The 24676-nt window shown below is 41.2% G+C and overlaps 1 long non-coding RNA gene across 1 annotated transcript; it reads right to left on the bottom strand.

Moving 5' to 3' along the window:
- Window positions 1-349: 349 nt before the first annotated feature.
- LOC134353380 (uncharacterized) lies at window positions 350-23395 on the bottom strand. The gene is made up of 3 exons (XR_010019603.1): window positions 23214-23395; window positions 4744-4815; window positions 350-1607 (listed from the first exon to the last, which is right to left on the bottom strand). It is a non-coding gene; the product is annotated as an uncharacterized LOC134353380 (long non-coding RNA).
- Window positions 23396-24676: the final 1281 nt, after the last annotated feature.

Genomic DNA, 24676 nt, shown 5'->3' on the forward strand with positions numbered 1-24676 from the left:
ATGGCAGGGTGGAAGTTCGAGGCAGAGTTGATAAAACTGATGAGCTCAGCATAGGTGCATGAAGGAGCACCAATGCAGTCGTCAGTGTAGTGGAGGAAGAAATGGGGAGTATAACCGGGGAAGACTTCGAACATGGACTGTTCTACATAACCAGCAAAGAGGCAGACATAGCTGGAGCCTATACATGTGTCATTTTGGTGCAAATAAAATTGCAGTTAACTTTTTCAGGACAAAATAAACAGAGAAATCAGCCTGAAAGAAATTTATTTTATAATGTAGATGAAGAGATATCTACCAGATTGCGCACATTTTCAGCCTGAAACGTTGACAATTTCTTTTTTCCCCACAGTTGCTGCATAACCCATTGTTTGCTTCTCCAGTTTCCAGCATCTGCGGTATCTTATGTCTCAGACGACAAAGAGAAAATCTGCAGATGCTGGAAATCCAGGCAACACATACAAAATGCTGGAGGAACTCTGCAGGCCAGGCAGCATCTGTTGAAAAAGTACAGTCAATGTTTCGGGCCGAAACCCTTTGGCAGGACTGGAGAAGAGAAAGCTGAGGAGTAGATTTAAAAGGTGGAGGAGGGGAGAGAGGATCACCAGGTGATAGGTGAAACCTGAGGGGGAGGGATGAAGTAAAGAGCTGGGAAGTTGATTGGTGAAAGAGACAGAGGTCATGGAAGAAAGAAAAGAGGAAAGAGGGAGGCGATGGGCGGACAAGGAGATGAGGTGAGAGGGGGAAAAGGGGATGGGAAATGGAGAAGGAAAGGGGGAGGGGTTGGAGGGCATTACTGGAAGTTTGAGAAATTGATGTTCATCTCATCAGGTTGGAAGCTACCCAAACGGAATATAAGGTGTTGTTCCTCCAAGCTGAGCATGGTCTCATCACAACAGTAGAGGAGGCCATGGACTGACATATCGGAATGAGAATGGGAAGTGGAATTAAAATAGCTGGCCACTGGGAGATCCTGCTTCTTCTGGTGGACGGAGCGTAGGTGCTCTGCAAAGTGGTCTCCCAATCCACGTTGGGTCTCACCGATATACAGGAGACCACATCAGGAGCACCGGACACAGTATATGACCCCAGCAGATTCACAGGTGAAGTGTCGCCTCACCTGGAAGGACTGTTTGGGGCCCTGAATGGTAGTGAGGGAGGAGGTATAGGGACAGGTGTAGCACTTGTTCCGCTTGCAGGGAAGAGTGCCAGGAGGGAGATCAGTGGGGAGGGACAAATAGACAAGGGACCAATCAACTTCCCAGCTCTTTACTTCATCCCTCCCCCTCCAGGTTTCACCAATCACCTGGTGGTTCTCTCTCTTCTTCCCCCCACCTTTAAAATCTATTCCTCAGCTTTTTTTTTCTCCAGTGTTGCTTCGTGTGTGTTGCTCTTATGTCTCAGATGATATAGTTGGTTAGCATTCACTGCTGGGAATGGTTTGAATTCAGGGAATAAAATAAATGAGCTTAAATTAGAAACACTAGCTTGAAAATGTCAATCTAGATACTGGACTGCAGTGCAGACAAAATGCTGGAGGAACTCAGCAGGTCAAGCAGAGTCCATGGAGAGGAACAGTTGATGTTTCGGGCCAAGTCACTTCATCAGGACTGGAAAAGAAAGAGAAGAAGCCATAAGTTCCATTTGAATAATAGGTAAATATTACATGCTATATAATCTTTAGAAAGGAGAGGGAATTTGATTGCTACAAAATAATGAATAGATTTTAAAATAATATGCAGTAGGTGAATGTTTCTTCACTTAGAAAAATAGCTTTGTATGAAAATGGGTTTGAATATAGCCCAGATTGATGGGCTCATTGCTGTCTTACAAATTCCATAAATTAATAACCAGTTGAAGTTTTTTCATTAGTTAAACAGGTTATTATATGCAGTACTGTGCAAAAGTCTTAGGCGCATGTAAAATAAATTCTGTCAAGTGAAGATGCTTTCAAAGTTAAGGAAGTGAAAAGTTTCTAAATATCAAAAATTAATATAATGAACAGTAAACAATAAAAAAACTAAATCAAATCAATATTCAGTGTGACCAGTAAAACTTTTAAACCTGCATCAATTCTCTTAGGCACACCGTTGTGCAGTTTTATAAGAAAATCAGCAGGTAGGTTGTTCCAAGCATCTTGGAGAACTTGCCACAGTTCTTCTGCAGAGTTTGGCTGTATCATTTGCTTCTGTCTCTCCAAATAATCCCAGACAGCTTTGATGATGTTGAGATCAGGGACCTGTGGAAGCTGTACCATCTGAAACCATATTAAAAAAAACATTTGGATGCCTAACACTTTTGCACAGTACTGTATATAGCATTATCTTACATAAGAGGAAACATCATAAATTTCTTACTGAAGTAATTTTGCTGAACTTTATTCTAATATGCAACAGTTCTATTGCTGATTAAACTTGACAGTTGGTTTTGGAAAGAAATAGCAGTTTGGCAGCTTGAGCACCACATTTTGTTGCCATTATTAATTCCCATTGATTGTTTTATAACATCATCTTGGAGGAAAGAGGAGCCTTTATTATTTCAGTTTGAGAGATATTGATAAGGATTAGGTCTAGGCAGCTCTGACTTATTGTTAAACATATCACTTACCACTGTGATATTAACATACATAATTCCCATTAGAAATACTGTTCCGTGCAAGACCACATCTTCAGTGATACTATCACTGAATTGGAGAGGGGAAAAGCTAAACAATCACACTAGTTGGACAGTGGTTGCTTCAATGATGAAGACACAATTGGTTCCTCAACAATATTCTCCATGATGAAATATCTTTCCAATACCTGTCATTTGCATCACATTATGTCAGACCAGTGGTTAAAAAATTAAATTGGCCAGAATCAAACTCAGACTAGCATCTTGGCAAAGGAGGAGAATAGGCAAACAAGAACATACTGTATATGCAATAAGTGCTATCAGAGAGGAGTTTATTATCCTATTGCTCCTGTGCTGATTATAAAAGAGACCCTATCTAATGCTAACTTCCAACACCTGGTCCAATACACTGCAGGAGTGCCTCTACCTCCCATTGAGATGGTGAGTCCTAGGCCATTACCACCTTCAGGATAATTTTTTTCTCAACTCACCTCATGCCAATTACTTAATTTTAGACCTATTCATGAACTAGGTCCATACTATTTACTCTTACGAGAGTCTCAATACTTTACCAAATTTTACCAAGCTTCTATAAAAAATGGATGTAATGCTGAGGTTTTATAGACATTAGTCAGATCATGTTTGGAGTACTGTGAGCAGTTTTGGTCCCCAGATCTAAGAAAGGGCATGCTGGCTTTGGAGAGGGTCCATTAGGAGATTCACGAGAACAATCCTGGGAGTGAAGAGGGTAATGCATGCAGATCATTTGATGCTTCTGGGCCTTTACTCACAAGTTTAGAAAAATGAGGAGGGATCTCATCGAAACCTATCAAATATTGAAAGGGCTAGAAAGTGTGGATGTGGAGAGGATGTTTTCAGTAGTAAGGGAGTCTAGGATCAGAGGGCACATTCTTAGAATAGATAGTCATCTCTTTAAAACAAGGGTGAGAAGAAATTTCTTTGGACAGAATGAGATGAATCTATGGAATTCATTGCCGCAAATGGCTGTAGTGTCTAAGTCATTGAGTATATTTAAAGTGGAGATTGATAGGTTCTTGATTAGTGAGACCCTCAAAGGTTATGGGGTGAAAGCAAGAGAATGGAGCAGGAGAGGGGAAATAACTTAGCTATGATTGAATGGTGGAGTAGACTCTTATCCATGCCACTTTGTGTCCTTGATACTCAGAAACTGATCTGACATATTGAGCCGACTTCATTCCTCAGTAATGCTGTGATCTCATCTTTTATCAACAGAGCTACCCCATCTCCTTTTCCTGTTTGCTTATTATCTCCTTGTCTTGTTGCATGTCCCACGTACATTACCTCATACTATTCTGGATAAAGTTCCATTTGTCATTTTCCTTCCCAATCGACGGGACCGGCCTGCAGTCTAAAACTTTCCTTCTCACTGTCAACTACACAGCCAACGTTTGAAACATCTGCAAACGACTTCCTACATGAAGTTCTGAATCATTAACCTACATTACAAAAATAAAAGTCTGAGCACTGAACCCTGTGCAACATTAGCTTACCAGTCCAAAACAAAATTACTCTTTCCACCAAACATTACCCTTTCTTTCTCATCACTGATCCAGTTTTAGAGCAAATTTCCCACTTTCCCTGGGACCCCATGTGCTTTTACTTTTAGTGAGCAGTCTGCCATATGCAATCTTCTCAAAAGTCTGCTAAAGTAAGGGAGAAGATTCAAAGAAAACAATAAATAAAGAAATATACAAACATTTGTATTTCTGAATCAGGAACATCCAAAGCAATATAGTTGTTCTTTAATGCTGCATTAGTTGATCCTTAGTTATAGCCACTCTGTCAATAAGAAACACTTTCAATTTTCATCTTCTCTCTCAAACACTTTCATAGTCTTAAGGACTTCCATTAGACTTTGGTCTGAAACTTTTCCTGTCAGGAATAATCCCTCAATTTTATTATAATTTCCATCACGTCTGATTTTTTTTAAGTATCTCACATATTTTTCTATAATATGGAGATAAGAACTGTTCAGGCTATCCTGAATGCCATTGAACATTAAACACTGTCTATGTTTAACACAACTTCTCAATTCTTCGTTTCTGTCTCTCTATGATTGTATTCCCATGCCCTGTTTGATATTTAATGTACCTCATCTGTGTCATTGCTCCAGGCCCAGTTGGAATTCTACTTTTCTGGGAGAAGATGGCTTTGTTCTTCCTACTGAAATGAAGCGGGATTAAGACACGCAGTAAGTTCTACAAACTATGAGCATGTGAGTACTTCTAAGTCACGGCATTAGGTCAATAGAGTTAATGTGTGCAATATCTGATCACGCTGTAAGTTTCCTTCGTGTTATGGAAAATTGGGAGGGTAGAGGACGTGTATCCAGGTCCTAGATTTGGTCTCCCAATTAATTCTTTATCATGGACCAATATTTAAAAATACAACCTCTTTACTGTTCCATTTATCTTATTTTTACAGGCATATTGAGGTTATGGGTGGTGAGATGGTAGGATGGAGATATGTCTATACCAAAGGAGATGTAACATAGAAACATAGAAAACCTACAGCACTATACAGGCCCTTTGGCCCACAATGCTGTGCCGAACGTAATAGAACTCCAAAATAAAAAAGGAAATGGATTTTTTTTTTCTGTAAAGCACTGATTGCTGTATTGATTATGCCCACATTTTAGTTAAATCTTTCAGATCCAGGAACAATGGTTTATACTTCAATTAGTTTCAAAGACAGACTTTCAAAATACCTTCTATGCTGGTGCATGGGATTATTTACACAATTTATTTCAGTTAATTTCTTCTTATTCATCAGTCTGTTTAGAACAAGGTAGGAGGGCTGAAGGTGAAGAGATGTTATGATACCCTTTTTTTGTGAGAAATGGAAGCTCATGTTTGCCCTGTGGTCCATCAAATGGACATATTCTCAACAAATGGCAGTTAGAGACCACATCTGTTAATTAGTTACATAAATCTCAACTGAACACCACACTGGGTATTAAGACCATTATTGATATACTCTAATTAGCTGGGTAAAATTTGAATGTTTCTTCAATAGCATCTGTAGTCCAAAGATTCTCCACATATTGTTTAATACATGCCTAAATGTTTCAGTTTCAACTACCCTGCAAGAAATTACAGAGGTGTAAATTAGAGGGATCTAAATAAGATACTCGTTCCAAAACAGCCAAGGGGTAATCATGTGTGAGAAATCTGTACCATTTGCTAAGGCACTCTTTCCCTCCATTAGCCTGTAGGTCACCTTCGAGAAAGGTGTTGCACCTGCTTATTCCCCTCCCCCACCCCACCCCCACCAATTAGGGTCAGGTGTAGCCATGGGGGCAGGTGGTGGATGGTCATGTGAGCAGCTGGTGCGTATCACACGTTCTGGTTATGCGACTACTGACGCCAGGCAGACAATCTCTGAAGAGTATTGATAATGGCTGGGGCCACCCGTCCTGTAAAGACGCTGTCCAGAAGAAGGCCAATGGCAAACCACTTCCGTCGAAAAATTTGCCTAGAACAATCACGGTCATGGAAAGACCATGATCGGCCACATCATGCAGCATGGCACATAACGAATGAATGCTATTGAAGTTAAGAGAAAGGGAATGTTACATTTTGGCACCAGTCAGAACTAAAGGTTCCCCACTTGAGTCAACAGGGAAATATAGTTTAGGATCTGTTGGTAACCTTTAAACCAGAAGGTTTTGAGTTCAAGTTCATCTCAAAAGACTTGAGCCAATAATCCTGGGCCCTTGGTAGGAGGATTTTGGATGGAACATTGGAATGAGGCCTCGTTTGTTCCCTGATGTGCACAAAAAGATCTCCTGACATGGATGCAGGTTTGATCTCAACATTTGAGAGAGATTTGAAAGGGTACGTAGATAGGAGGGGCATGGTCCAGGTGAGGGTCAATAGAACTAGGCAGAATAACAGCTCAGCATGGACTAGATGGGCTGAAGGGCTTGTTTCTGTTCTGAAGTGCTTTATGACTCCATGCCATATTTTAAAGTCTATCGATCTTCAATTTACATTTAATGTGTCCTGATTAAGACTTGTGCCACATTTAATCTCATGAAAGCAGATTCTCTCATGGTTATTTGAGAAAGCTTGTGCAAAGGTTGAGCACTATACTACAACAGTGAATGTAAAGTGCTGAGGTTGTTCAAGGCACCTTATCTATGAAAGTATTTCTTTTACATGTGTATTAATGTTTTCTATCCACTGGCAACAGTCCTAAGCTAAAAGGCTGGACACCCATAGTACCAATGTAAAAACATTTCATTTCCTAGACACTTTGGAAGGATATCAATTTTTGTCATGTCTATTAACTAATGTAAATCTGCTACTTGTTTAATACAATAGTAATTATGTGTTAGGTGATAAACTTTTGGAAGGACTTCTTATCTCTGACCATTATAAATAGTGGAATGATTTTTATTTTTGTCTTTATTGGATCTGGTTGCCATTCAGCAAGTTGTTTGCTAGTGTTCGAGGGTTGTTTTGCCTGGCCACTTTTTCCTCCTATTGTCTTCATCAGATCTACAGCTGAATGATGTCATCTTTCCACTGAATGGCAACAGCCAGCTGAAAGCTCCAACTATGTGACTCTTTCAGGAAAGGTTAAAAAAAAAGGTGACTGTCAAACTTCAGGATACTACGCTGGGGAATCAGTCATCTCTGGACAGAGAATTCTTTCATTGTTGGTATCAACATTCAGCCAGGAAAATGTGGTGACAGCTTGTAGCCAAAGTGCTCTTTGGTTTGGAGATAAGAATGCATAACATACTATTTAGAGCTGCAACACATATGAAAACATTATAATGAAGGGCAAATGTAGTTACTCAGCCTTAACTCCAAGCCATTTTCCTTCTTGTGGGACTGGAGAAGAATAAAGATGTTACGAAGATTTTACATAAGACATTCTTAATCTTGTAATTCTAGATAGACAGGTAAATTTACATGGGAAAAAATTGCACGTGGCTTTGGAATGAAGAGTTTATGAAAAGGCTGGCAAACACAGGAAGTGAGATATAGAATGTATAGGAAGTGAAAGCTAGCATGTATTGTGTATTGGATTTAATCTTTTAAAAAGTCAGAATTCATATCTAATCCTTTTAGTGTGACATTTTATTTTCTTATTCTAAGCCAACAGGCCCAAACAACATAAGGCAAGATGTTAAAATGAGTACACACCCATTCTGCTTAGGGCTCAGCATGACCCACATTGAAACCAGTTGGTGGGCTCTGATGTGACTGTGGGAAGAAGCAGTTTCTGATGACTGCAACAAGTGGAGCTTGATAGTAGATGAATTATGATGTTCCTTCCAGTCCTTGCAAATGGACTCCACATGCTGTTGTTATAGAGATTTGGGGTGCACACTGCCTTACCAGATACTCACACAGAGTGCTGGAGAACTCATCAGGTCAGGCAGGATCTATGGAGAGGAATAAAGAGCTGACGTTTCAGGCCGAGGCCCTCTATCAGGACTGGAAAGGATGGGGAAGAAGCCAGAATAAGAAGATAGGGGGAGGGGAAGGAGTACAAGCTGGAAGGTGGTAGGCGAACATGAGAAATTCTGTAGATGCTGGAAATCCTGAACATTACACACTAAATACTGGACAAACTCAGCAGTTCAGACAGCATCTGTGGAAAAGAATAAATCGTCAGTGTTTCAGGCCGTGACTCTTCATTAGGACTGATAGGTGAAGCCAGGTGAGGAAGTAGGTGGGTGGGAGAGGGGAGGAATAAATTGGAAACTGGGAGGAGACAGGTGGAAGGGTAAAGTGCTGGAGAAGAAGGTATCTAATACTGCTTTATTTTGTCTGTGCCTGGCTAAGAATTTTCATGAGACAAAGAGGACATTGCAATTTTTAAGCAGGCATCACAAATGTCTTTGAAGTGTTTTCTTTTTCCTCCTGAAAATCTTTTGCCATAATGGAACTTGAAGGAATCCAGAAGACAGCATGTAAACAAAATGGCCTACACGTTCATGCTGAGTGAGCTTGAGCCTTGATGCTGGGGATTTGGTCTAAGAGGGACCCTGAAATGAGTTTGCTGGCGCTTTTCCAGTGCTTGGTGATTTGTCTGAAGCACATTGCAGAGTGGGATCACTATGGTTGCCATGGCTCTGGTCTTCCAGCATTCTTTTCCCAGTTGGCCAAAGTCTGTGCTGACACACTAGAGACACTGGTAAAATTCATCATCAATTCTCACCTCTGTGGAGGCTCCCAAGATATGAAAAAAGATTCACGTCTTTTAGGGTCTAGTTGTGCATCATGATCATTGGGAAGTGAGGGTTGAGATGCTGTATGTGACAGCAGTTGGTAGAGGACCTGGCCATTTAGCGTAAGGTTCATCCTTTCATATATTACAGCGATTGGAGCTTGTCCCCCAAGTACACACATAAGAAAATGTCAAATACATACTTGGCTGATCTAGGTTCTGGAGTGGACTTACCTTTTTATTCAATAAATCAATGCTGGAAGCTAACAAGGAGGTGATATGCTGTATTAGGGCAAGGAAGACTGAGGAAAGGATTTGAGGGACTAGACTTTCTTGCTCAGTCTCTGGTGGTCCCGTTGGTTCAGGTCCATGTAAGCATACAGCAAATTTTTGAGGACAGCTGAATTTGCAAGGAATTTGCCATCATCCCTCACTGTAGAAGGCTTTTATGAGGTTAAGAAGTGGCATCTCTGATGGTGAGTGTTGTTCCCTGGTGTTTTCTCCTCCAATGTAAAGCCCACGCCCACTGTATCTTTTGATGGGCTGTATTTGCATTGGGAATGTGGGAGAAGTTCTTGGCCACTGGGGGAATGGTGGTTGAGGAGGATCTTGCAACAGGTTTCCCTACAACTAATAGCAGGGAGACTCCTTTGCAATGATCTTAATCAGGAAGTGGTCATGATTAAAATATTTCTGTGATTGACTGATGGAAGTATTTCTTTACTATATTTTAGTACTTCAGCTTAGATTTTGTTGGTTTCAAAGTTCTTGGTCTTCCTTAACTTTCAGGTGGCTTTTTCATCCAGCTGGGTGAACATAGAAATTTACAGCACATTACAGGCCCTTTGGCCCACAATGTTGTGCTGATCATGTAACCTACTCTGGAGTCTGCCTAGAATTTCCCTAGCACATAGCCCTCTATTTTTCTAAGTTCCAGATGCTGAGATTTTTGTGGATACTATACTGTATAATAGAAATAAAAACACTCTTGTCAGTATTGATTAAGAAGATCTTGATATGAACCATTCAGTGGACACTAACTCCCTCTCTATCTTGTGAAGCTTTTTTCTGTTCTTGGTTCTCAGCATAGTGGGTCCTTTGCTATTACTCTAGATTCTTTTGACATTGCAGAAGTATATTGTCTAGTTGTTGGATCTCCTATACTTCTCACTGGGTTAGTAAAACAGCAACATAATCAAATATCCCATCAACAGTAGACATTTTCTCTTCTCCCCCTTTCATCAGGCAGAAGCATTTAGCACCAGGCACAAGGACAGCTTCTACCCTGCTGTTATAAGACTATGTAATGGTTCCCTAATTTGATAAGATGAACCTCACAATTTACCTCATTAGGAGCTTGGAATTATTGTTTACCTCCAGTGCAGTTTCTCTCAAGCTGGTACATTTCATTTTGCATTTTTGTTGTTGTTTTACCTTATTCTACCTCAACGCAGTGTGTCATGATTTGATCTGTTAGAAGAGTATGCAAGATAATCTTTTCACTGTATCTCAGTACATGTGACAATAATAAACCAATTCCATTTCCTTTACTCTTATCATCATCATTTTTAAGTCATCGAGATTCTGATGATCTTCAGAAGCCTATAGGGCTTTTTTCCCCTTTTGACAATGATAGCATTTCCAGTCGGAGAATAGCTTTTGCCTGTGATTAATTAGTTGTTCTATCTCCTGATCCTTGTCATCCAAGTTAACCAATCCCTTCAGGTAGAGAAACCAGGAGACTCTTTGCATGTATTAATGATGGTGACTTCAGGCCAGTGGACACTGGTCCCCGTGGACACTCTGTGGACAACGTTGACTGGAAATTGTCAGGTTGTCAGTGAATTTCTGACTGAGTAGAGCTTTCTTTTCGGGATCCTTGAAACCCTCAATATCGATATTCCAATGGTTAGAGTGTTTCTATTCCATCACTGTTCAGGGACAGTTTGATAATGATAACAGACCAGATTAGGCCGTGGTCAGTCTAGCCATCTTTGACACGATCTCACAAGTGAGTACTGTATGTTGTAAGGCAAATTGTAAAGCTGTTTCTGCTATTTTAGCTCAAAGCAAAGAAACAGCATGGAGTGAACAAGTACACTTCTTTTGCACAACTTGTTAAGGAATGAAATGGTTTCAATAGTTAAGCTGTAGTGTGCAGAATGGATGCATTGAGCGAGGCAAAGCTTGTGTCAGAATTGAATTCTATCAGGAATTCACCTTGTTTTATTAAGAAAGTCATTAGCCATTGGGTTAGTGAGTTGGGGAGGGAGGGTGCTTCGGTGGAATGGGGGTGTGAGGTAAAAATAACATGTCTATTCAGTTTAAAAGCAAAATTGCTAAGAATACGTCAGAGACCACAACTGAGTTCCTACTATTATCAAGAGATCTGAGTAGATCTCTGACCAGGTCAATGATAGGGATGGGGCTGAGTTTGTGATGGGGGTTGCAGAAGCCATTTGTTAGTGAGTTCTGTTAATCCTTTTGTAGATGTCACTGAGATTTGCAAGAACATTTGCAGAGGGGATTAAGCAATTTGGATTTGGAGGAATTGAAGATGAAGTTGAAGATTTTCAAAGCAGGCTTGATAAAGAGAGGATCATGATCAGCTCAACTCCCCAGGGACCTAATAGGCAGTCATTGCTGATGTATCCTTCGGAAGGCAGTGACCCAATCATCCAGTCCGTCCCAAGCAGGCCATGTTTACGGCTGAAAGGAATTTCTGTTCCACTGAAGACTTGAAAGCAGTTCTAAGCTATTTCACCTAATAGAATTTTTAGATAATAGAGTAATACTTTACTCAAATAATTTCACAATGAAACAATGGGAAAGCTTCTGGAGAAGATGGCGCTGAGCTGCAATGCCTGTCGAGGTCGTGGCTTGGACTTGGACTTTTAGATTCAGGGGGATGGTTTTGGGGATAGCCCAGGGAGTTTAGGGACAGAAATGTGAAGGGATTAGAGGTCAGAGGCAGTAAGTGAAGAGCCAGGTGCAGCAGCTGATGATTGGAGTCCAGATCAAAGACCTGGGTTGGGTCAGCAGTTGGTGAGGACGTAGACCAGTCAAGGACCATGGTCGGCGGGCCCCAATGTTGAAGAACCAGTGACCCTTCAGGTAGGTCAGTCTCAGGGTCTGAGCTCTGTGTGAATCCAGAGGGCGAGGCCTGGAGTTCAAAATCCCGTCATCGGCGAGTCCTGGGGTTGATATCAGAGGTCAAAGCCTGAAGTTGAAGATCGAAGTTGGCATGAAGGATGAAGCCCCGGAAGTTGGAAGCCTATTGCCTGCGAATCTGTGAGTCCTAGCCAGAAACTGTAGGCTGGGAACCAGATGACTATGAGTCTGAGAATTCAGGTCCAAGGATGGGAGTCAGAGGCCTAGAGATGGCCTATCTTGGGGTTGGAGGCCTATTTGTGTGAGTGGGTGCCTGGGAAGGTCAGAAAGGAATTTACTTTGCTGTTGTTCCTGTGTTTGGTTGTTGCTGTTGTTGCTTGTGTTGCTCTGCTAGATGTTATGGACATGCTACTTTGGCACGTGTGGCAACACTAGCAGGCTGCTCCATCATACCCTTGGGTTGTGTTATCTGTGAACACAAACAACGCATTTCACTGTATGTTTCTGTATCTGTGTGATAAATAAATGAATCTGAACCTGAACAACCACGATCTTTAGTGAGTAAACATACAATCAAACTTAAGTATCTGTGGATAAGATTCACGAGAATGATTCCGGGAATGAGAGGGTTAACATATGAGGAATGTTTGTCCGCTTTTGGACTGTATTCCTTGGAGTTTAGAAGAATGAGGGGAGACCTCATAGAAACATTTCGAATGTTAAAAGGCATGGACAGAGTGGATGTGGCAAAGTTGTTTCCCATGATGGGGGAGCCTAGTACAAGAGGGCATGACTTCAGGATTGAAGGGCGCCCTTTCAGAACAGAAATGCGAAGAAATTTTTTTAGTCAGAGGGTGGTGAATCTATGGAATTTGTTGCCACAGGCAGCAGTGGAGGCCAAGTCATTGGGTGTCTTTAAGGCAGAGATTGATAGGTATCTGAGTAGCCAAGGCATCAAAGGTTATGGTGAGAAGGCGGGGCAGTGGGACTAAATAGGATAAAATGGATCAGCTCATGATAAAATGGCAGAACAGACTCGATGGGCCGAATGGCCTACTTCTGCTCCTTTGTCTTATGGTCTTATGGTGATATTTAAATATTTAAAGTCAGAGAGTGAATAATTATCTTTTGGATTGGAAATGCAACAGGACCACAAGTATTAACACAATGACGGCATCAATGACATCTTCTTCAGCAGTTTTCTTGCCCAACGTAATAAAAGCTTGGCTGTACTTAGTGTTTTATCATTACTAGTTTTCTTGCTTTGCCCCTGTTGGCCCCTTAAAATCAATTCTCCTCTAGCCTGCATTGAGGAGCTAGTTGGGCAGGACAGTCTGACTTTCGGACTTCTGACAAACATGTCCTCCTCCAGCACAGAGGTGGGAGGTGACTTGTTTTTTGGCCCACAATTTCTTTCCAACTAGCAAACAGCAATATGAATAAAAGTTGAACAAAAAAGCAACTACAGATTCTCTCCATCTTGTTAAAATCTTTTCACTTCCACTGGGCCAGAAATGAATGACGCTTATTTTGAAACAGGATAAAAGTGGTACACGCATCATATTTCACTTCCTCATACATCGCACGGTCTTCATTACTCTTTAAGTAATCGTTCAACGTGTGCAGCAGGATGTTGGAGATCTTTTACCAGTCTGTTGTAGCGAATGTAGCCTTCTTTACAGCTTTATGTTGGGGGAGCAGTAATTGGTGTTGGTGATGCAAAAAGACTAAATAAACTCATCAAAAAGGCTGGATCCATCCTTGGCTACAACCTGGACTCTTTTGAGTTACTGGTGGAGAGGAGGTCGTTAAACACACCGTTAACCATTATGGACAATCTGACACATCCTCTCCATGACCTACTGAATAAGCAATGGAGCACCCTTTCAGACCAACTCATTCAGCTCCGCTGTCACAAGGATTGTTACAGAAAATCTTTCCTACCAAATGCAATGAGCACATCCAACAGTTCATCTCTGTGTGACAGGAGAACACACATCATAGTACAATAACAAACAAGAGAAAATCTACAGATGCCGGAAATCCAAACAACACACACAAAATACTGGAGGAACTCAGCAGACTAGGTAGCATCCATGGAAAAAAGTACAGTCGACCTTTTGGGACGAGACCCCTCAGCAATAGTCTCTGTTTTATTATTTTTTACATTATTATTTCTCATTGGTAAATTATTATTGAGTATATTATTATTCTGTACTTTATTATTAGTTAAGTCTGCACACTGCTAACTGTTTTTAAATGCTGCTGTAATGAAAGAATTTCTCACTTAGGATCAATAAAGTACTTTATTATTATATCAATAATAATTATTATTATTTAGTCACTGTTGGTTTTGAAGAAACAAAATGATCCACATCACAATCTCACAAACAACAAACGAGATAACTATCCAGAGATCTTTCTTTCATGGTGATGCTTGAGACACAGAGGCCAGCAGGGTGGTACTGTGGCCTACTAAAGTAGCGCCAGAGAGATGGGTTGAAATCTGTCTTCGGATAGTGTCTGTGTGGAGTTTGGATGTTTTCCCAAGCCTGTTTTTTCTGGGTGCTCAGGTTTCTTCTCAAATCATAATACAAGCCCAACTTGATGGGCTGAACAGCCTGTTTCTGTGCTGGATGAATCTAGGACTCTATGGTAGTGTATGGATGAATAGAATCCTTCTTTGAATAGTGTTATGACATCTGTTATAAACAGATGCCATCTAAAAGACACCACTGCTGGTATTCTGTCAGTACTGGACCAAAATGTCAGTTGTGATTATGTTCTCAAATGTTGGTGTAGGAATCTTTTCCGAAGCAGACAGATTAAAATCAACATAATTCAAATGTTGATCAAGCAAATAAAAATGTGTAGAAAAATATATCCCTTTCAAAGATGCAATTAATCTGAAAATATTTTACTATGTTACTTCCTGTGCCTCAAACAAAGGCACACTACCTTTTTTCTATTTATAGCAGTTCAGAGTGTTGATCTGAATTGTTGTCAGTAGAGTGTGGATACAACCGATGAGAGATTGACGTTGGGCTTTTGTCCACTGTTTTCTATGGCACATATTTACAAGAGTTGGAGAAAACAATTGAAAATCCTGAATTCCCAGTTGAATGGGAGATGGGTGGGACTGTTTTCCATTTCCCTCAAATAGCAAGTCAGAAAGTTTGTTTCCATTTCATATTCTCAATAATTATTGGACTTGTTTTCTAGTAACTATAAATTTACTATCTCGATGTCCCAAAGGGCAGTATCTTTACTTGCCTTTTAAAATCTGTTACTCATTTTTAATTAACCCTTTATGATATGAACCAGCCTTACAAATCTCCCTAATTCAGTTTGTTTAGGTGATCACAAGAAGAGTAGCAGCATGGTTCACTGCTAGCAGTTTCGGATCAACTGTGGAGGGCGTGGGCAGAGGGCTACCTACCATTAGTTACGCCTCCCAGTCACGACATAATCTCCCAACCTAGATAGGAAAGTTTATGTGGGATAAGAAAATGACTGGGCAGAAGTGTAACATGCTCTCTGACAGGCCGAATGATCTATCTGCGAAGTGCATAATTAATGAGGTAACCAAGAAAATCAATGAAGACAGGGCAGTAGACTTGATTTATACAGACTTTAGCAAGTTTTTTGACAAAGTCCTGTATGGTAGGTTGGTCCAAAGGTTAGGACATGAGGAATCCAAGACTGGAAAGGCTGCATTTATTCTCACTGGAACTCAGGAGGCTGATAGATGACCTGAAATAAGTTTACAAAGTTATGAATGACATAAGTAGATAGTCAGAGTCTTTTTCCTAGTGCATGAGAGTCTAAAACTGGAGGACATACAGTAGGTTTAAGGAGTGAGGGAGGAATTTAAATGAGAGGCGAGGAGTCTTTCGCACAGAGGACGGTGGTTACATGAACATGCTTCCAGCTGAATTTGTAGAGGTAGGTTCAAATGCAATGCTTAAAAAGAATTTGGACAGGTACTTGGATAGGAAAGGAGTAGAGGGCCACAAGTCTGAATGTAGGCAAACGGGATTAGTGTAGATAGGCATCACAATTGGCATGAATGAGTTGGGCCTGCTTCTGTGCTGTACAACTCCATCACTCTGAGTAAACACATCACAGCAGTATCCAGGAAGAACGAAGCTGTTGAAAATGGTAACTTTCAGGAGTAACATTGAACCAATGTTCTGATGCTCACGAGGAATTGAAAATAAATCCCATGATGATAAAGGGTATGCTCTACAGTATCCTGGCCCATATTTATCCTCCGTTAGTTCATTCAAAACAAAATTACCTCATCGTTACCTCACTGGTGTTTGAGGTATCTTTATGTGCACATTACGACAAACTCTATATTTTAAATGCTTTTTTTAATTGGGAAACATTTTATCATGTCCGGAGATAACACTGCAGCAAATTGTTTCACAACTCAAGCAAAAAAAAATCCTCAGTTGGAATACGAGAAAAAGATGAAATGATGCTTGTAGTACTATATCTGCTTAGGCCTTAGGGGTTAAAGGATCAGGAAAGGGTTGAAGGGAGAAAAAGCAGCGACACAGGCCTGTCACAAACTAAGTCAGATTAAGCAAAATTACTTACAGGCTTCAAAATGATAAAGAGTACATAGTATTTTAAACATCATTTTATATTATATTATTGTTGTGAACGATACAGAAGAAAATGGTGACAGAGGCACTGGACACATTCAGGGAATCGTGAGTTATGGGGAGCTGACACAGAAAGGGGATGAACGCTGGGTGGATCATTTATGATCATATTGAACGGTGGGCAAGCTTTGGGAGGCCCAGGTTGCTAAAATCTGTTCCTATTTCTTTCTGTTCATGTGTTTTAAGTACATCTAACCATAAAAGTGAGTTACATCAAAGCATTAGTGGAAAACATGAGAAGATTGTTTACAAGGTGTCGCATTGTTCAGTCTACAGTACTGAATTCTTCGTTTCCTAATCATCTCCCTGATGTGACAAAAGGTGGTTAAGTGAAATTCAAAGTTTTGTTTAATCATACAGCTTAGTTGTAGGCAGCTAATTGCCAAGAATGACGTTAACATGTACGTTACATCAATTAATTTTGTAACTGAGGCAGATCAAACATTACATCCGACCTCCGTTTTCTTGTAATGATAGGGATAAAGGGAACAAAACCGACAGGAATTCTCACCCCTTTTGCTATTCACAGAGCCATGATAACATTGACAGCGTGGTTATAGCTTGAAGACTTGCATTCAGCTGTGATAACTCCTATATTCATATATCCTGTTGACAGTTACAAAAATTGAAGCTGATAAGTTTGGCAAGGCATTGAAGTTCTGTTTCTCCTGTTGACACATCGGTTCACACATTTACTTTAACAGCTTTCAGAAAATTTTGAACGCTATTATAAAAGTGCAGTCAGCTGCACTAGAAATCTGCACAAAGAGATTTTATATGAATTTATTCAGAAAAAAAAACAAACTCCTTTGGAATGTGGTTCGTCCATTTAAATGTAAGAAACAGATTTATTTAAAAGCAGAAATTGAACCCATACCGTGCACACCCCTTCCTGAATTTCTGAAGGAAACCACTGACATATTAAGCAGGTTTATGATGCACAATTTTAGATCGACTGCTCACAGATATCAATCAGTTGGGTATAATGGAAATGTGGTATCCATGTGGGGCAGCTGAGTTGCGCTCACAAAATAAATCATCAGATAGCTTGTGCAGCCCCTACGGGCATGAAAACATTTGATTTGGTCCTCATGTGAATATGCTGGCATACGGATTAGTGGTCCAAGCAGAATAGAAAATAGCTTTTCAAATAATTCATCCCTGGTTTGTAGCACGGCAGCACCAAGGCATTGTAGTCTGCCTCCGAAGTTCATTCCATCGTCATCAATGGAATATGTGGAAGGAGAAACCAAAGAGGAACGCCAACATTTTCTGTTTTTTTCACCTCAGATTGTTGCCATTAGTCATTGGTTCTCGTCAGTTCCCATTTACTACCTGTCAATATTGGAAACATTCCTCACTAAATATGGCATAAATTGCATAAATAATTTCTCAGAGACAGATTCCTGGGATGCACAGGAGTTTGCTTATTACAGTGTGCAATGCAGTGTAATTATTCAATACAATACCATTTCAATATAAACTCAGTAGCCACTTTATTAGGTACCTCCTGTAACCAATAAAGTGGTCATTGAGTGTATGTTCATGGTTTTCTGCTGTTTTAGCCCATCCACTTCAAGGTTTACTGTGTTGTGTGTCAGAGGTGCTCTTCTGCACATCAATGTTACAACATATGGTTATTTGAGTTACAGTACTATCTCCTTCTGTCAGCTCAAAACCAGTCTGGCCATTCTCCTCTGACCTCTCTCATTAACAAGGCATTTTCACTCACAGAACTACCGTTCACTGAATGTTTTTGCATCATTCTCTGTAAACTTGAGAGACTATTGTGCATGAAAATCCCAGGAGATCGGCAGTTTCTGATGTACTCAAACCACTCCATCTGGCACCAACAATCTTTCCACGGTCAAAGTAACCTGGATCATATTTCTTCCCCAGTATGATGTTTGGTCTGAACAACAGCTAACTCTCTTGACCATGTCTGCATGCTTTTATACATTGAGTTGCTGCCACATGATTGGCTGATTAGTTATTTGCATTAATGAACAGGTGTACAGCAGTACCTAATAAAGTAGCCACTATGTAGGAAAATAGGATTTTAAGACACCCTGCTAAGCCCATGATTTTTCTTCTATGTCCTTTGTGTCTTTGACATGATGACTGATTGAAAACTCAGTGTGCATGGTTTCATTCATCAGTATGCAATGAATACCATTGAACTGCAGCTGTGGTTTGTGTCTGAGCATGTATGGTCCATGAATGTATTCAAAGTTTAAATTTATCATGTTACCATATACAACCCTGAGATTCATTTTCTTCTGTACAGACTCAATAAATTTACAGAATAATAACCAAAATAGAATCAATGAAAGAGTAACTCACACAAAATGCAGGAGGAACTCAGCAGGTCAGGCAGCATCTATGGTAAAAAAGTACCATCGCCATTTCGGGCCGAAAGCCTTCAACAGGACTGGAGAGAAAAAGCTGAGGAGTAAAACTGGGCACACCAATGTTACAAGCCTACACTAGTGATCGTCCTGCACTTTTCCTACGCTACATTGACGACTGCATTGATACTGCTTCCTGCACCTGTGCCAAACTCGTCGATTTCATCCACTTTGCCTCCAACTTCCACCCAGCCCTCAAATTTACCTGGTCCATTTCCGACACTCCCCTTCTTTTCTCGATCTCACTGTCTCTATCTTGGGACACAGCTTATCCACTGATATCTATTAATAACCAACGGACTCTCACAGCTACCTGGACTACACCTTGGTCCCACCCTGCTACTTGTAAAAATGCCATCCCCTCCTCTCAATTCCTTCGTCTCTGCCACATCTGCTCTCAGGATGAGGCTTTTCATTCTACGTTTGTAGAACGAAGATGTCCTCCTTTTTCAAAGAAAAGGGTTTCCCTTCCTCCACCATCAATGCTGTCATCAGCCGCATCTCTTTCATTTCACACATATCTGCACTTACCAGGGATAGGATTCCTCTTGTCCTCACCTACCACCCCATCAGCCTCCATGTCCAACCCATAATCCTCCAAAACTTCCGCCACCTTCAACTGGATCCCACCACCAAACACATCTTTCCCTCTGCCCCACTTCTGCTTTCTGCAGGTACTGTTCCCTACGTGACTCCCTTGTCCATTCGTCCCTACCCACTGATCTCCCTCCTGGCATTTATCCTTACAAGCGGAACAAGTGCCCCTACACCTCCTCCCTCACTACCATTCAGGGCCCCAAACAGACCTTCCAGGTGAGGTGACAATTCACCTGTGAGTCTGTTGGGGTCATATACTGTGCTCGGTGGTCCTGGTGTGAGCTCTTGTCTATCAGTGAGACCGGATGTAGATTGGGAGACCGCTTCGCAGAGCATCTGTGCTCTTTTGGCCAGAACAAGCGGGATCTCCCAGTGGCCACCCCTTTTAATTCCACTTCCCATTCCCATTCCAATATGTCTACCCATGTCCTCCTCTACTGTCGTGATAAGGCCACACTCAGGTTGGAGGAACAACACCTTATATTCTGTTTGGGTAGCCTCCAACCCGATGGCATGTATATCAATTTCTCAAACATCCAGTAACGCCTCCACCTCCCCACTCCCCTTCACAATTTCCCATCCCCCTTTTCCCTCTCTGGTGTTATCTACTTGCCCGCCCATTGCTCCCCTCTGGTGCTTACCCACCTCACCCCTCTCTTTCTTCTTTCTTCCATGGTCTTCTGTCTCTTTCACCAATCAACTTCCCAGCTCTTTGCTTCATCCCTCCCCCTCCAAGTTTCTCCTATCGCCTAGCATTTCTCTCTTCCCTCTCCCCACCTTTCAAATCTACTCCTCAGCTTTTTTTCTCCAGTCCTGCAGAAGGGTTTCGGCCCAAAACAGCACCTGTACTTTTTTTTCATAGATTTTCTATATTCTATGTTCTATGTTCTAGTACAAAGAACTTTTCTTTAAATTTTAATATTTACCTTTCAGAATGATGGTCTCTGTGACTTCTCAAACTGCAGTCACGAGCCTGATCTGTTAAAAGCTTAAAGGTTGCAACCATCCTTCCCTGATCACTAGGATAAACCTTCTCCATTCATCTCAACCCTGACTCTTGCACACAGCAATTGATCATGAATGTCCATAGACCATAAGACAAAGGAGCAGAAGTAGGCCATTCGGCCCATCGAGTCTGCTCTGCCATTTTATCATGAGCTGATCCATTTTATCCTATTTAGTCCCACTGCCCCGCCTTCTCACCATAACCTTTGATGCCCTGGCTACTCAGATACCTATCAATCTCTGCCTTAAAGACACCCAATGACTTGGCCTCCACTGCTGCCCATGGCAACAAATGCCATAGATTCACCACCCTCTGACTAAAAAAATTTTTTCGCATTTCTGTTCTGAAAGGGCGCCCTTCAATCCTGAAGTCATGCCCTCTCATACTAGACTCCCCCATCATGGGAAACAACTTTGCCACATCCACTCTGTCCATGCCTTTTAACATTCGAAATGTTTCTATGAGGTCTCCCCTCATTCTTCTAAACTCCAAGGAATACAGTCCAAGAGCAGACAAACATTCCTCATATGTTAACCCTCTCATTCCCAGAATCATTCTAGTGAATCTTCTCTGTACCCTCTCCAACGTCAGCACATCCTTTCTTAAATAAGGAGACCAAAACTGCCCACAGTACTCCAAGTGAGGTCTCACCAGCGCCATATAGAGCCTCAACATCACATCCCTGCTCCTATACTCTATTCCTCTAGAAATGAATGCCAACATTGCATTCGCCTTCTTCACTACTGACTCAACCTGGAGGTTAACTTTAAGGGAATCCTGTACGAGGACTCCCAAGTCCCGTTGCATCTCAGAACTTTGAATTCTTTCCCCATTTAAATAATAGTCTGCCCGTTTATTTTTTCTGCCAAAGTGCATAACCATACACTTTCCAACATTGTACTTCATTTGCCACTTCTCTGCCCATTCTTCCAATCTATCCAAGTCTCTCTGCAGACTCTCCGTTTCCTCAGCACTACCGGCCCCTCCACCTATCTTCGTATCGTCAGCAAACTTAGCCACAAAGCCATCTATTCCATAATCCAAATCGTTGATGTACAATGTAAAAAGAAGCGGCCCCAACACTGATCTCTGTGGAACACCACTGGTAACCGGCAGCCGACCAGAATAGGATCCCTTTATTCCCACTCTCTGTTTCCTGCCAATCAGCCAACGCTCTATCCACATATGTAACTTTCCTGTAATTCCATGGGCTCTTATCTTGTTAAGCAGCCTCATGTGTGGCAGCTTGTCAAAGGCCTTCTGAAAATCCAAATATACAACATCCACTGCATCTCCCTTGTCTAGCCTACTGGTAATTTCCTCAAAAAATTGTAATAGGTTTGTCAGGCAGGATTTTCCTTTAAGGAATCCATGCTGAGTTCTGCCTATCTTGTCATATGCCTCCAGGTACTCTGTAACCTCATCCTTGACAATCGACTCCAACAACTTCCCAACCACCGATGTCAAGCTAACAGGTCTATAATTTCCTTTTTGCTTCTTTGCCCCCTTCTTAAATAGCGGAGTGACATTTGCAATCTTCCAGTCTTCTGGAACCATGCCAGAATCTATCGACTTTTGAAAGATCATCGTTAATGCCTCCGCAATCTCCACAGCTACTTCCTTCAGAACACGAGGGTGCATTCCATCTGGTCCAGGAGATTTATCTACCTTTAGCCTATTCAGCTTCCTGAGTACTTTCTCTGTCGTAATTGTGACCGTGCACTCTTCTCTTCCCTGCCGCCCTTGAGTGTCCGGTATGGTGCTGATGTCTTCCTCAGTGAAGACTGATGCAAAATACTCGTTCAGTTCCTCTGCCATCTCCTCATCTCCCATTACAATTTCTCCAGCATCATTTTCTATCGGTCCTATATCTACTCTCACCTGTCTTTTACTCTTTATATACTTGAAAAAAAACATCCCTCCTCTTCAATCCCCTTTTTACGTCCTCCTCTTCCTAGACTGACAATCCTAATCTCAACCAGAATCCAGACCCAACCCACAACTTTTTTGCATTTATTTGCATACTATGCTATCTTAGAATGCAAGAGATAAAGCTTTTAAGTTCAAGGTCAGTTCCGCAGCATCTGATATTTTAGGTACTATAGGTTTTTCAACAGCAGAACCTCAAATAAGGTGTTTACTTTTCTCCTACAAATACAAAATTAAAGTTCCTTGGATTTTAACCTGCTTCAACAAAAAGTTAAGATTCAGATGATGGTTTATATTTATTACTGTTCAATCAATATTTTTGTTGACCTATTTTTCTTCTTACTGAGAAGCAAAGATTGGTCTTGGCCTGAAACGCCGACTGTTTTTTCTTCTTCATGCTGTAGATGCTGCCTAATCTGCTGAGCATTTTCCTGTGTTGTGATGAATAACTAGACACCTGATTCCAGAGTGAAAATATTTAAAGCATAAGAAAAAATAAACCACAAAGTTTCAATGAAGTGACGCCAGACTTGGCTTTGAAAGGCAGGCTGATTTGATCTCTTTTCTCGTGTGTGAAACTCAGCTGTCTAACATGGATACCACAGGATGTATACAAGTGACACCATATTCATGACAGCATATTTCACATACCTTTGAGTTAATGTGCATCAGTTTTTCTCTTTCTTGATATACTGGCATTCATTTTGTCCCCTCCATTTATGAAAGTGGTCTTCTGCTTTCAATCCCTTTCTGAGCCGTTTCTGTTGCCAATACTCTACTGCTCTGCCCCAAGTGATTGGCATTTTACTTGAGTAATGATAAAAGAACTTAAAATGGCGGAAATACAGCTTTGAATTACTCAGAGCAGCAGTAAGATGCAGGAAATGGTGGCTGCACCAGGGAAGTGGGTGAAAAGAGCTTGCGGTGTTTGTTCATTTTTATATGCTGGCCAAATGCACAGGATGTACTTAGATACTGCAAAAGCAAGGAAGGTTTAGAAAGATAAGGAGTTCTATGGTTTTGAAGCCTTGGCAAAAACAAACAAACTGTGGAATAATATTAACAGTCTAGAAATTGGTTGCACCTTTTTTTCACAATTGTGTTTCTCTCAAAAATAAGTAATAGACTATTTTGCACAAAGAGAAACAAGACCTAATTGGCTACAGTAAATTAAGCCCAATTGTTGGGACCAATCAATGAAAGAAGTAGCTCCCATATCAGGTGCTGTGGATGTTATTATCTGCTGGCATGCAGATGGTATTGATGGACAATTGGATTTTCTGCCCCCTTATCTAGATATGGCATTGTGGATGGATCACAAGTCTTAATTTTTTTCTCCTCTGCAGAGTCAGATGTATGTGCAAAAGGACTCTGCTCACGATGAAAAGAGATGTCACTAGCAGCCTCTGCTCTTACAAGTGGGAGATAATTCCTATATGCCACGAACAGGGGTTTCTGCTGTGAGTGGTACGCAGGTGAGGCTTCGTGTATTGCCCACATGCAGATTATTTTTGGGATGGCACGGTAGCTTAGCAGTTAAAATAATGCTATTCCAGTGCCAGTGACCTGGGTTTAACTCCTGTCACTGTCTGTAAGGGGTTAATATGGTTTCCCCGAGACCACGTGTGTTTCCTCTGGATGCTCTGGTTTCCTCCCAGACTACTCTAAAAAATGTTAACTGGTCATATTGGTGTAATTGGGCAGTGGGGCTCATTGGGCTGGAAGCCCCCGTAACTGTTCTGTATCTTTAAATAAATAAATATTCCTTGTGAATGGGAACGTGATCTGGTTCAACATGGCACCTCTGTGTCCTTACAGCAGAGCAATCTGGTGATTGGCAGCATTTCTCGAGTCACAGAGAACTCCGAGCTACTCATGCACAACATCCCTTTGTTAAAAGAGAAAATCAAACTATTCTTGTGACACCACTGGAAGTAGAATTCTGCTTGTAAATGGGATCTTGCTGCTTTTCAGGGAACATTTTATTCCTCTGTCTGATATTCATGCTTTTGAAGACCTTCAAGTGGAGATCAGACTTCTAGATGGATCAATGTCCGATAGCATAGGGACAGAATGGCATTGGTCGCTCCACTGTAGCTGTCACCTGTTCCATG

The sequence above is a fragment of the Mobula hypostoma genome, chromosome 10, assembly GCF_963921235.1.
Source record: "Mobula hypostoma chromosome 10, sMobHyp1.1, whole genome shotgun sequence".
Classification (NCBI taxonomy): Eukaryota; Metazoa; Chordata; class Chondrichthyes; order Myliobatiformes; family Myliobatidae; genus Mobula; species Mobula hypostoma.